Source organism: Monodelphis domestica, chromosome 8 (assembly GCF_027887165.1).
Source record: "Monodelphis domestica isolate mMonDom1 chromosome 8, mMonDom1.pri, whole genome shotgun sequence".
NCBI lineage: Eukaryota > Metazoa > Chordata > Mammalia > Didelphimorphia > Didelphidae > Monodelphis > Monodelphis domestica.
The window spans coordinates 200,708,920-200,722,294 of NC_077234.1; positions in this window are offsets into that span (position 1 = coordinate 200,708,920).

The window sequence follows — 13,375 nt, forward strand, 5'->3', positions numbered from 1 at the left end:
CTCAAAGATCTCCAATGAAAAGAAGAATCCAGATCTGTGAAGTAGAAAAGGGGAAGGTAATAAGTGTTAGCACCCACTATGTGCAAGGTCCTTTGCTAAGTACTTTACAAATATTATATAATAAAAGCTAATTGTTGTTGTTCAGGTTTTTTTTTCAGTCATATCCAAATCTTTATAACCCCATTTGAGATTTTCTTGGCAAAGATACTGGAGTAGTTTGCCATTTCCTTCTCCAGGTCATTTTACAGATGAGGAAACTGAGGCAGTCAGAGGTGAAGTGACTTACTTGTCCAGAGTCATATAACTACTAAATGTTTGAGGTCAGATTTGAACTTAGAGCTTCCTGACTCCAGGCTTGGTACTCTATCCACTGTACCACCTAGATGATCAATAATAAAAAGAGCTACCATTTCTAGAACACCTACTGTGTATCAAGTATTTTACAAATATTATCTGATTTGATCTTCTTGATCCTTGTGAAGTAGGTACTCTTATTATCCTCAAAGTAAATTTGAGGAAACAGGCAGCCAGAGGTTGAATAATTTGCCCAGAGTCTGTGTCTGTAGTCAAATTTGAACTCAAATCTTCCAGATTCCAGATTCAGTGTTCTATCCACTGTACTACCTAGCCACTCCAAGGCAGTACAGGCAGTGAGTTGGGAAATCTGACCACTATTTCATTTGGACCAAATCTCCTCAATACTCAGAGTAGCAGGTTCCAGAAAGTGTCAGAAGTAGGTATAATAGAAACATAAACTCTACTTGATTTTTGTGGATCAGGATTATTAGAGAAGGTAGAAACAAATTAATGAAAAAAAATGAAGTTAGAGAAAGTACAGAAGGTAGAAATTGTCATTATAAGTTATAATGACAAAAATTTGAGTCAATAAATAAATTACAGTCTCAGACTGCCTTCAAAGGCAATGTAATATAAGTAAAAAGATCACTAAATTTGTCTACAAAGTCCATCTATTATCATTTAGTAGCTGTGAGACATCGGGCAAGTCCTTTACATTCTTTTTATATCCATTTCTTCAACTTGTAAATAGAGATTATAATACCTATCGTGATAAAGGATAAAAGGTTTGCAAAAACTGAGAGTCAAACCTCAGAGAATGATTGACAGCAGCATGTGACTAAGGGTCACATAGGAGCCTGAGCCTTGAGATCTGGGAAAAGTCTATGCCCAACAGGTCTTCATCTCATAGTCTTCTCTCCTGGAAAGACCCGAGTTTAAGTCTTAAAGAAGATATTTTCTCCTGAGACCAATAGAGGAAAGAGGGTTTTGGATCTGGCTGCTGGCAGCATCAGTAAGAAGATCTTTGGACCTGCTTGGATCCTGACCCATTTGACTGGACTCCTGGTATGAGACTTGGATATTGGAAAGTAAATGCTTAGCTTAAATAGATAGTTTAGTTAGTTTGTAGATATTAGCTTTTAAGTTAAGTATAAGTATAGTTTACTCCCAAACACTTATTCCTTCCTTCCCAAACAATAAATCTGAATTTATTTGTTCCCTCTTGTTCTTTCCTCACCCCAAATTCCATCGTAACACTATACTATCTATATCATATAATAATAGTGGCATTACACAAAATTGTGTAAAATGAGTCATGAATCCTAAAGTGTTAAATAAGTGTGAGTCATTACTTGATAAGAGTATTTTGTTTAGTCTAAGCCCCTGCCTAAAAGATAATTCTCTGTTACATCACTGGAAAGTGGGATTCACACTTTTTATTTTAATTCCTCTGATGACAAGGAACTCACTTCCTTGTTAAGGAAACAACTTAAGTGGAGCAGGTAGGAAAAATAATTAGTGTCAAAAGAACTTTTTTTAAAGCCTGTGTGTTGGGTGGCAATAGATAGATTACTAAGCCTGGAGACAGGAGATCCTGGATTCAAATGTGACCTTGGACACTTCTTAGCTGTGTGACCCTGGGCAAGTCACTTAATCTTAATTGCCTAGCCTTTACTGCCTCTTCTACCTTGGAACCAATATTTAGTATTGATTCTAAAACAGAAGGTAAGGGTTGTTTATTTTTTTTAAGTCTGTGTCAATACACGATTCACTAGATACTGAATTTATACTTGGGTTTAAGAATCATTTTTCTCAAGCCCAAGATGGGGGAAACATGATGGAATAATATTTCCCATAAAAATATGGGATGGGGTTTTAGTAGACCAACAAGCATAGCATGGACTGTAAAGCCTAAATATGACATAGACAAATATGCTAATGCTATCATAGGAGACACTGAGAGATAGATTGTCAAGAATATACTATATTCTGTGGGGTTCATCACCTCTTCTGGAATACTATATTCAATCATGTGTACCCCAATTTTGGGAAAGGCATATAAAAACAGGAAAACATCTCAAAGAAAACAACCAGTTTGCCAAGGGTACTAGAGATTACTTCATTCAAGGAACTGCTAAAGGAATGGAGTATATTTAGCCTGGAAAATAAAAGATTAGGGGATATGACATGACTGATTTCAATTATCTGGTGGCCTTTCAAGTGGGAAAGAGATTAAATTTTCTTTGCTTGTCCTGAAAGGACAGAACTATTAGCAATGGGTAGAAGTTGGTGAGGTAAAAACTTCCAAAGAATTAGAATTATCTAGAAGTGGAATGGCTGCTTCAGAAGTCAATGGGCTCCCTTTCACTAAAAAAATTAGAGGAAGGAAGAGATGATGAAGAAGAAAAGAGAAATAAGGAAGAAGAATAAAGGAATATAAGAGGGAGGGGGGGATTATTTTCTTGGTCAACTATGGGTTGGATTAGATGGTCTCTGATTTCTTCTCAACCCTGTAATTTTATGAATCATATTTTAAATATTAGTGGGAACTCAAATCAATCAACAATCATTTTGCCCCTACTATGGGTCAGGCAGTGTGCTAAGCTCCAACGAAACAAAAACAAAAATAAATACAATCTCTGTCCTCAAGGAGTTTACATTTATACAAAATAATAAAGGGGGGGAAGTAGGGGAGGCACTAGCAACTGGGTGGAACCAGTGAAACATAGTGCCCATGGCCACATAAACAATCCCCGTTCCTTATTAATCAAACATTCTTTGCATCATTATTTTTATTGTTTTTGTAGTATTGAAGACATACCTCTTGTGTGGTTCGCCACTTCCCTTACAAACAATCCTCAATTTCAACTCTTTAGAGGCTGTAGTGTTCTATGACTCACAGATACACATTGCCAGAAGAATATTGCTATTAAGTATGCAAATATTTGTTTCAGGGAGAATTTGAGGGTCAATAAAAATGATTTTGCTGTTTTTCAAAAGCAGCCAGGTCCACTCTCCTCATTTCATTCAGTTCTGAACCTGACTTATTGTCTAGTCAGAGTGGGTCCCTTTAAGGGATATATATTGATGGATTAACTCTATAGGTGGTCCATCAAATTACTTAGCATAATCTGACAGGAGAAAACCTCCATCCATATAGTTTTTCCTATGTGAATAATTCAAATTATTTTGAATGGTTTTTGATCTCACATAAGAAGCTTGGTAGTGATCTAGAGCTTGGTGGAATCAATACATCATTCATAAAGAAGACCCCTGGGAAGGCCTGATCATACAGGGAATTTCCTCTGTGGCAGTTACTAAGGTTTTTACCAAGCCCATTTCCATGGCATACATTGTTTGATATTAATAATCAGAAGGTCATCAAGCAAGATAATCTCTGTAGTCATATATTTCAATGACTTGGATAATTTTAAAATATGCATGGAGTTATGTTTTAATTTTTTTAATTAATGAGCTATAATCACAATGAATCTTGTATTCTCTATAACAAGTATTCTTAAATTATTGTCCATAAATTTGTCTCATTTTTTATTTCATATTTTGATGACAATATAAATGTTTGAGTTTTGTGGTGGTTGTTTTTGTTTGTTAGTTTATTTTGGAAAGTATCTCCTTAATTCACCTATACAGCAACTATGCAAAGGCCCAACACCACCACCAATCAGTACAGAAGCTTTTACTGGTACAATTTCTGACCTGAACTGGCTCATTACCTCTGTAAGCAGCCTGGTGATTCCTAGGAGGAATGGGGTGGGGAAGGGGTAGGTTATCATATTGTTGCTGAATGACTTAGTATGGACACACCAGATCATCTTTAGCCCTACCTTATCCCAGAACCCCCAAATTCAAGCTATCCACCAACTTCAGTTTTTTCTAGTAGCATGTATTATAGTTATGCATCACCAAGCCTGACTTTCCTTTGTATTCCTTCCATATTTTATTTAATGCATTAAAACACATTATTGTGAGCAAGGGGTTTATCTGACTTCCAAAGGAGCCCATAACACAAAATAAATTTTAAAATGCCTTCTAGTCAGTTGTATGATTAGAAAAATCTAGTCTTAAGGAATATAGACTGGTGTTCCCTATTAATGGTGGCCTTGGTGAATTTCGATGTTTACACTCATAAAAATTTTACATAGTCAGAAAAGTTGGTATATGAATTGGTAGTTATTGACTTTCTCTTACTCATCTTTTATTTTGTAATAGTAAAATCTGAAATTTTTTCCATGCTTTTGATGTCTTCCCTTTCTTCACTTACTTTAACAACTGATCCATTAATATATATATCCTCAAACCATGTAGCCTCCAGCACTTCTCTCCTTTATGTATATTCAGAAGAGTCTAGCTATTTTTTTCTCTCTGGAAAACAGTGAACACTGAGACATTAGATCAGTGCCTAAGGACTCTTAAATGAAGATGGAATTTAAAGGTGGGGGAGAGGTCTGATGGCAGCAGCTCTCTAGAGGAAGATGACAGGACCTCTTAAGTCAGGACTAGGAAGGAAAGGGGGCAACTAAGTGGCACAGTAGATAGAGTGCCAGGTCTGGAGTCAGGAAGATCTGAGTTCATATCTGGCCTCTGACACTTGATAGCTGTGTGACTTTGGGCAAATCGGTTAACCCTGTTTTTCTCAGTTTCCTTATCTGTGAGGGAATAGATGGCCTCAGAGTCAGGAAAACCTGGGTTCAAGTTCTGTCTCTGACTCATTAACGGTCCTTCCTTCCTCCTCTTTCTCCATCTCCTTATCTTCCTCCTTCTCCTTCTCCTCCTCTTCCTCCTCCTCCTCCTCTGCTTCCTTCTCCTCTTCCTCCTTATCTTTATACTCCTTCTCCTCCTCCTCCTCTTTCTCTCTTCCACAAAATGACTAATGTGGGAAAATATTTTACATAACTGCACATGTAAAATCTATGTCAGATTGTTTACTGTCTTAGAGAGAGGAAAGAGGTGGGAGTGAGGGAAGATGGGGGGGAAGAAAATTGGAATTCAAATTTTTTTTAAAAATATATTAAAAAAAGAAAAATCCAAATCAAGATGTAACAAGCAAAAAAAAAAATGAGTGAGATCCCTTCTGCCTCTGCAGCCATTTAGTTGTTCTGCCACTAGCTCTTTGAGCTAACTTCGGAGGCAGTTTGGCATGAATCCTCCAGCCTGGCAGGAGGGAGCTGAATGGAAGTGGATGCTTGAGAAACCATTAAATTCCATCCATTATCAGTGTTTTCGTGGGGTCTATCCACTCTGTCCATGTCCTTTAAGAAGATTTCCAATGAAACAGTTACATTGCAGGTACACTTGTAGTCTTATATTTAACAGAACTTTGTCTTCCTGGAGAAAACATCCTTGGTGTTAAATTGGAAATCATTTGTCTTTAAATTCTATCTCCTAGTTTAATGTTTTGATGCACCTAAAAAATTTAAGTGTTTATCCATGGTTACATGATTCATGTTCTTTCCTTCCCCTTTTCCCTCCCCCTCCCAGAGCCAACAAGCAATTCCACTGGGTTGTTCATGTATTATCATTTAATACCCATTTCCATATTATTCGGTTTTGTAATAGTCATCTTTTAAAACCCAAACCCCACATTCTATACCCATACAAATAAATCATTTGGTTTTTTTTCCTGCATTTCTACTCCCACACTTCTTCCTCTGGATGTGGATAGCATTCTTTCTCCTAAGTCCCTCAGGATTGTCCTGGGTCATTGCATTGCTGCTAGTAGCAAAGTTGATTACTTATGATCGTCCCACAAAGTTTCAGTTTCTATGTACAATGTTCTCCTGGTTCTGCTCGTTTTGCTCCATGTGTTTTGATGCACTTTGAAGGAAAATTAAGAAAACATAAATAGCTTTAGTAATGGTGAATTTTACTTCAATTCCTTGATGATATGGATATTCTGGACTAAAAAATTAATGAGGTTTCTTCTGATAATGATGCTAAAAATGCTTTCAATGTCGTTGGGACTGGAGATATCCTAAAGAGATACCTGTGATGATACAAAGTTCTTCCTTGAGTAACTTTTTTATGCTGTCAAATGTAATAACAGGGCTACAGTGAAGGAACTTGATGCTACAGGAAGGGAATTTGTGCCAGCAACATTGAAATATAATTAGGGCATAGTCTTTGGGTGCCTCTGCAGAAGATAATAAACGCAAATCCATTCAAGAAGTGACAAAAGTTCAGTATGCTGCCAACAATAGAGTGTAACCAATGACTTTTGATAGTGACATAAAGTTAATGAAAGTTGACAGAGTTCATCTGAAGGCAAACTTGGTTTTGAGGATTGCCACTAATGAGTCTGAAATTCCATCATTTAAGTATTAAATTTGTGCCATTGCAGGAGGCAGCTGTCTGATCAGGCAAAGGAATTAATATTGCTGGTCAGTTTTCACTGGTTAGATTGGTGCAGAAATCTTTATCCAAGCAGTTGATGATAACTGATGTGTCTTTTGGTAGGGGGTTTCAATATTTATTTTCCTCATATTGTGATAGTAGCTTTTCAAGTTATGAAAATGTAAATCTTAGAAGATTTCAAAAGTGTAGCAAATCTAGCATTTTCCTTCTGACTCTGGAGTAAGAATTATAGTTGAACCAGAAAGACACGATGCTACATCATCTTTCACTCTTGCAGTTGATATCATTGCCACCCCCCCCAATATATTGAAGGTATAGACAATTCTGACAAAAATGATGCAAATGACTAAACTTTTATGTCCTATGCAAATTATGGAGTATAGGAATCATTTAAATGATCCTGCACTTGTATGTTAATCCTGTTCTACAAAAGGGACCCAAACCAGCCAGAGGCTTTACTGTTCTAGCATATATGATGGCTTGGATCAAATTGTTGAACAGCGAGAACTGCCAAAAATGTATATGGGAGATTAGATGCTATTTGAAAATATGGGCGCTTGCATTGTTGCTGCTACTTCTCTTTTCAGTGGATCCCAGATTCCAGCCATTGATTATGTGATGTCTGGGACATCATGGCAATGCATAAAACAAATGAAGAACCAATAATTTCTGACAGAAGAAAAGAATCAGGGTATCAACACTTGGCCATTGTCTTGTGCTTGGGAAAGTGGAAGGGAGCATCACTCCATAACTTGTACTTTAGTTAGTACTAAGGTATAGAGAGTGTTTGTAGCCAATAATTACAGGTTTATCTTAAATTTGGATCATTTGGGAGGATCATTAGCTTAATTCCTGTTAAAGTTTTAAGTGTAGTTTAAGAGTAGGGTTGGAACAAAAGGAACCACATGGAAGACTAGAAGATGGGATCATACTTATTTGTGTTCTTATGGAAATGATTTGAATATTTCTTTTACATGGATTTTAATTCACTTTTCAAATCTGCTATGAAAGTTGATCCTTAGTTGTTAGCCAAGCATTTGTAGCCTGCACAATGTCAGAATGGGATTGAGCTCAATGTTTTGACCTTTTCTAAAATAAAAGTATAATTAAAGTACAATAATAATAATTAAAGTGTAATAACTAGCTACTGGGTATTTATTATGATCATTCAAAATTGGTTTGTATCTGATGCTATCTATTAAAACAAGCAGCCATAAATATCAAGAGTGAATTTAAATTCTTCAGTTGAAGGTTTCAATAAAGGGTTTCTTCTTCTATGTGTATATGTGGGTATAATTTGAACTCTGATTCTGTCTACATCAATACCCAAAGCATTTCTACTTACTATTTAGATGAGAAGTGAATGGAAGTCATTTGTTTAGCCCAAAACACCATTCTCATCATGAGCTTGGCTCCCTTCTTCCAAATGGATCCAGTCCTGAACTTGTGCAAAAGTTGCCATGAGTTCAACTTCTATCCTGCCTTTTTGTATAGAAAGTTAATATTAATTGGAACCCAAGACAACTTTTGGATTTTTAAGGGAAAAAAAAGTTTGATCTTGAGACTGGTGCTCTTGCTGAGGCAGGGTGGAGGCAAGTTCTCTGTTTATGTAGAAACAAGCCTCTCAAGTGGTGAAGCAATGAAATGAGCTATGCAGAACTAGGTGGAGAAGAGTCTGCATGTACTATGTAGCCATTGTAGACTTCACCTGGTGGTGACTCTTGGCATCTTGTCCAGGCAGAAGTCAGAGTCCTCCAGTCAAAAAGGCTTGGGAAAAAGATGTCAGGAAGAGCATACATTGGTGGAGGGGAGAGAAAATAGCTCTCTTTCCTTGGAATCATGGACTAAGGAGGTACCCAGACTCAGATGCAGTCAGCTTAGATAGAAGGGTAGTCACATGTTACTGAGCTTTTTCTTTTTCTGGACAACTTCTTATTATTTAATAAATAATTACAAATTAAGACATGATCTCCAGAGAATTTTAATCATACAATTAGTAAGTAATAGCTAGGAAGGAAGCGTATCTGGTTTAAGGTTACTGAAGCATAGTTAGTTGAGATGCTAAAGTTTCAGGCATATTCTGTTGCCAAAGAGATATCATTTCTGACTATAATGGCCAATATGATGTCCTAAGCTAACTGGCTGTTATCTAATGAACACATAATATCCTTGCATATTTTATTTTTTGAGATACGAATATCTTTGTTTAGCTAATAAGAAAATTTAAGTCAAAACCAAAACCTACAGCATGACTTTTTCATCATTTCCTATTTGGATTTTAAGTCCTTATTTCTTCCGTTATTCCCTCTATTCCAACTTTGCTACTGAAAGATATAATAGTTGCAAATTTCAACTTCTAGGAATTTCAACTTCTCAGAACTAAGATAGCAGAGTAAGGAATGTAAAATGTCAATAGTAATGATTCAATAAACTCAACAACAACACAAAGAGAAGTGTTAGAATTTGGCAGATTTCTTTGAACTATGATCAGTTTTAGGATATCTAACAAAGCCTATGAATCACCCTGTCCTGTGGAATAAAATGTACAACACCCTGCACTCATCCTTCTATTATGATTCTGACTGATGAAATCATCCCCCATGCTTTTGCTCTGGAGATCATTCCATGAGCAAGGATAAAAAAGAATAATGGTTTCTGCAAGTTCCAAAGGAGAGATTCCAGGAGTTTGGCTTTGAAAAAATCACCTTCCATTCTTTAAGCCAACTCTATTCTTTTATCAAGAAATCTGGTTCTCTTGATGATAACACTGGGCTTATTAAGTATTCCTTTTCTTTGCAGAGGGAATGAAACCAAATTAGAAGTTGAACTGAAAAGTGATGGCAACTATTTGTACAGCCAAAGGCAACATTTGCAACATGGGCTTGGCTCCCATCTTCCAAATGGATCCAATATTCAGTCCCCAAAAGCCGAGGAGTAACCACAGCCAAGGGTCTCTTAGTAGCTCTTTTATGTAATGGCCCCTACGCTTGGCCAAGCATAAGAGAATGACTTGAGACACAGTTTTAACACATCATTAATGATTCGTAGGCAGAGAGAAGCTTCTCAATGGAAGGAAAGCTAGCAGTGATTCAGGTGCCAGGCTTCCAAGTTCCCCAGTGCTGATTTTGGCTTTAGTTAAGAAGAGGAGAAGGAAAAGAAAGGAGTCATTCACTAAGTCATTGAGCTACATTTTGGTCCATTACTCTTGAGACCTGAAAGCATTGTTTGGCTTTATTTTGCCAATCAAAATTAAATCAAATGTATGTCACATGCTCTACTTGTAAGGAAACTTTTATTTTCTTTAACTCATTTCAGGAGAAAGATATTAAATAGTCAAGATGGTTGATGGAAGGGGCATTGGAATAATAGTTTAGAAGGACATTTAAAAAATGAATGTTAAAATTGTTTTTACATGTAATAGGGGAAAATATTATTTAAAAAAGAAAAGGGCATTAGAATCCAATGACCCTAATCAAGTCACCTAGCCTCTTACTGCCCCATAAATCTGTCTCAAACAATAAGGCATGGAACAATAGCCAACCTGCTTTGAGTGGATGGGATTTCCTCACTGGGCATTCCCACTACAAATGAATCATAGGTCTCGTCCAAATTAAAAATGTACTATGAGGAGATAGCAATAATGGTAACAACTACATTTGTATAGTGCTTTAAGATGAGCAAAATTCTTCCCTTAGAGCTTCTCTACAAGGTAGGAAGTATTATTATCTCACTTTACAGATGAGAGACAATATGATGTAATGGATAAAGAAAAAGTGACCTCAAAGTTAGGGAGACCTGAGTTCTGATCCCAAATTCAAGTCTGATGCATACTGGCTGTGGAGTTCTTAGAGAATTCACTTAATTTCTCAGTACTGAGCAATTTCTATTACTGTGGAAGTTGCAGAGAAAATTAATTTTTTTTTATTCCTGAGAATTCCTTATACCACTGAAACCACAGGTCCAGTCCCAGTCCTGGTGGACAGATGTAGAAATTGAGGATTCAGGAGGTTAGAGGATTTGACAATTTTCACATGGTTTCTAGATATTTTAATTTGACTGTGCAGCAAAGTGTTACAGTAGATAGAGCACTGCTTCTGGATTTCGGAAGACTTCTCTTTGTGAGTTCAAATCCAACCTCAGACACTTACTAGATGTATGACCCTGGGCAATTCACTTAAATCCATTTGCCTTAGTTTCCTCATCTGTAAAATGAGCTAGAGAAAGAAATGACAAACCACTCCCAGTATCTTTGGCAAGAAAATCCAAAATGGGATTATGAAGTTAGATAGGACTGAAATGATTGAACCAGGACATATATTTGTGTGTGTGCATGTTATATCTGTGGGTATACTATATGTGTTTATATATTATATGCATATCTTATATGTGTGTATATATGTGTGTTATGCATGTATTTATAATATATGAGTATGTGATGTGTATGTAGATATAGTATTACTATATTGTATATGTGTGCATAGATAATATATATAGGTGTGTACATATACTGTATAGATTTTGTATAGATAATGTATGTTATACATGTACATGCATGTTGTGTATGTTGGGCATGTAGACAAAACATTTGTATATTTATGTTTAGTATGTATACATACTATACATGTATATGTGTATATTAAACATGTACTATATGTGTGTTATGTGTCTGTATTTATGTGTGTATATAGATAAGTATATTATGTGTATATAAAACAAGCTTGCAAATGTACATATACAGATATGTACATATTAGATGTGTATATATAGTGTGTATAATATATGTGTTTGTATACATATGTTACAATACAAATATAAAGTGAACAAATACAAAACAAGATATTTTACAAGATAGGAAACTAGCAATTGTGGGGATCAGGAAATATTTCCTACAGAAGATAGTACAGAAGAAAGGGACACGAAGAGATGGCATTAGGGAGGGAGTGCATTCAAGGCATGTGGAATGGTCACGGCAGTGTAGAGGCAGAAAATGGAGGATCCTATTTGGGGGAAGAGAGAGGGGTGGATATTGGAGCAAGGGATAGGAATAATTTCTAGTCAGCAGACTAAAAAGATATTTTGGAGACTGATTGTGCAAGATTTAAATACTAAACAAAGGAATTTATACATGCAGGGGTGAGAGAGAGAGAGAGAGAGAGTATGTGTGTGTTTTGAACTCTTCCTTTGGCAGTTTGGTGAAATCTATGGACCCCTTCTCAGAATAATACTTCTGAATTCATTGAGTAAACTATATAGGATTAAAGTAGTTATCAAAATAGTAAATTACAGCAATGAATTAACAGAACCCAAGTTGAGATTCCCTGTGGACATATGTGGTCATAGGAAGCCACTAGGATTGATTGAGTGAGCCACATGATCAGATCCATCATTAAGGAAAATTACTTTGGCAGCAATATGTAGCATAGTCTGGAGTGGTTAGAGACTGAGGCAGGGGAGACCAATTATTAGTCTTTTAATAATCAAGGTGTCAAGTGATGAGGGCATAAATTCAAGAAGTAGCTGAGTGAATAATGAGAAGTCAAATGTGCGAGAGACTGTGAAGGTAGAAATAGCAAAATTTGGCTGCTGATTAAATATGGAGGTTGAAGGAGACTGAAGAGTAAAGGATAATCCCGGGGCTACAAACGTTGGAGACTGGAAATCATTGTGGTGTTCTCAAAAGTTTGGGAGGTAGAGAGATAATGGGTGCAGAATGGAAACACATATACATGTGTGTGTGTGTGTATAGTATGTGTATATAGAGATGTTTTTATGTGTATATATATAAGTATATACATATATAGTGTGGTTATAGAGATATGTTTTAATGTGTATATAAAATGGGTACATAAAAATAGTTTATGTGCGTGGAGAGATATGTCTTTATGTGTATGTATATATTACATGGGTATATGCACATGGTCTTTATGTACATATGCACACAGGTGTGCATATTACATATATTTTATATATGTAAGTCATCTACACAGAGATTGGGGTGTATGGGGTGCTCAGGGAGGAGGAGTATCTCTGGTATGGAGGGCTTGTCGTGCCCTCCTAGGGCAGCTCTCCAGCCTCTGATCCCCACCTGACACCCAGCTCTCACTTGTGGCTCCTAGTAGCTGCTAGCATGCGGCAGCGGCCATACCCTGGGCAACGGCTTTGACAGGCTGGCTAAACCTTGTGAGGGTAGCCATCGGGTCGTCGACCCATGGTGAACCAGGGCTTTGCTCACCCAGCATGTGAAGACTGCTTTGGCTGAACAGATGGAAGAAACCAATAAGAAGGTTCAACGGCTGAGAGGGCGACGCAGCAAAGCACTGTGGAGTGCTTAGGGTATGTTGGAGCACAAAGGAAAACATGGCCATCCAATGCAGCTGAGGAAGTCTCCAGGTGTAACGACTTTTCGTGCCAATGGACCCAGGCTTCCAACGCCGAGAGAGTGGGACTGTCTCTGTGCACCGACTTTTCCACTTAAATCTCCTTCACGCACAAGTGTCTTTGTGCACACTCATCTATCATAGATGAAAACGCACAAAGACAACCATCATCCTCAGTTTCCAAGAGACTACTAATAAAAAATAATAACAAACACAGAGATGATAGTTAAAACCAAAGGAGATGATGAGGATCCTGAGAGTGGAGAGAGAGAAAAGACAAATATCTAGGACAAAACCTTGAAGACCATTCACATTTGAGGGCCATGATA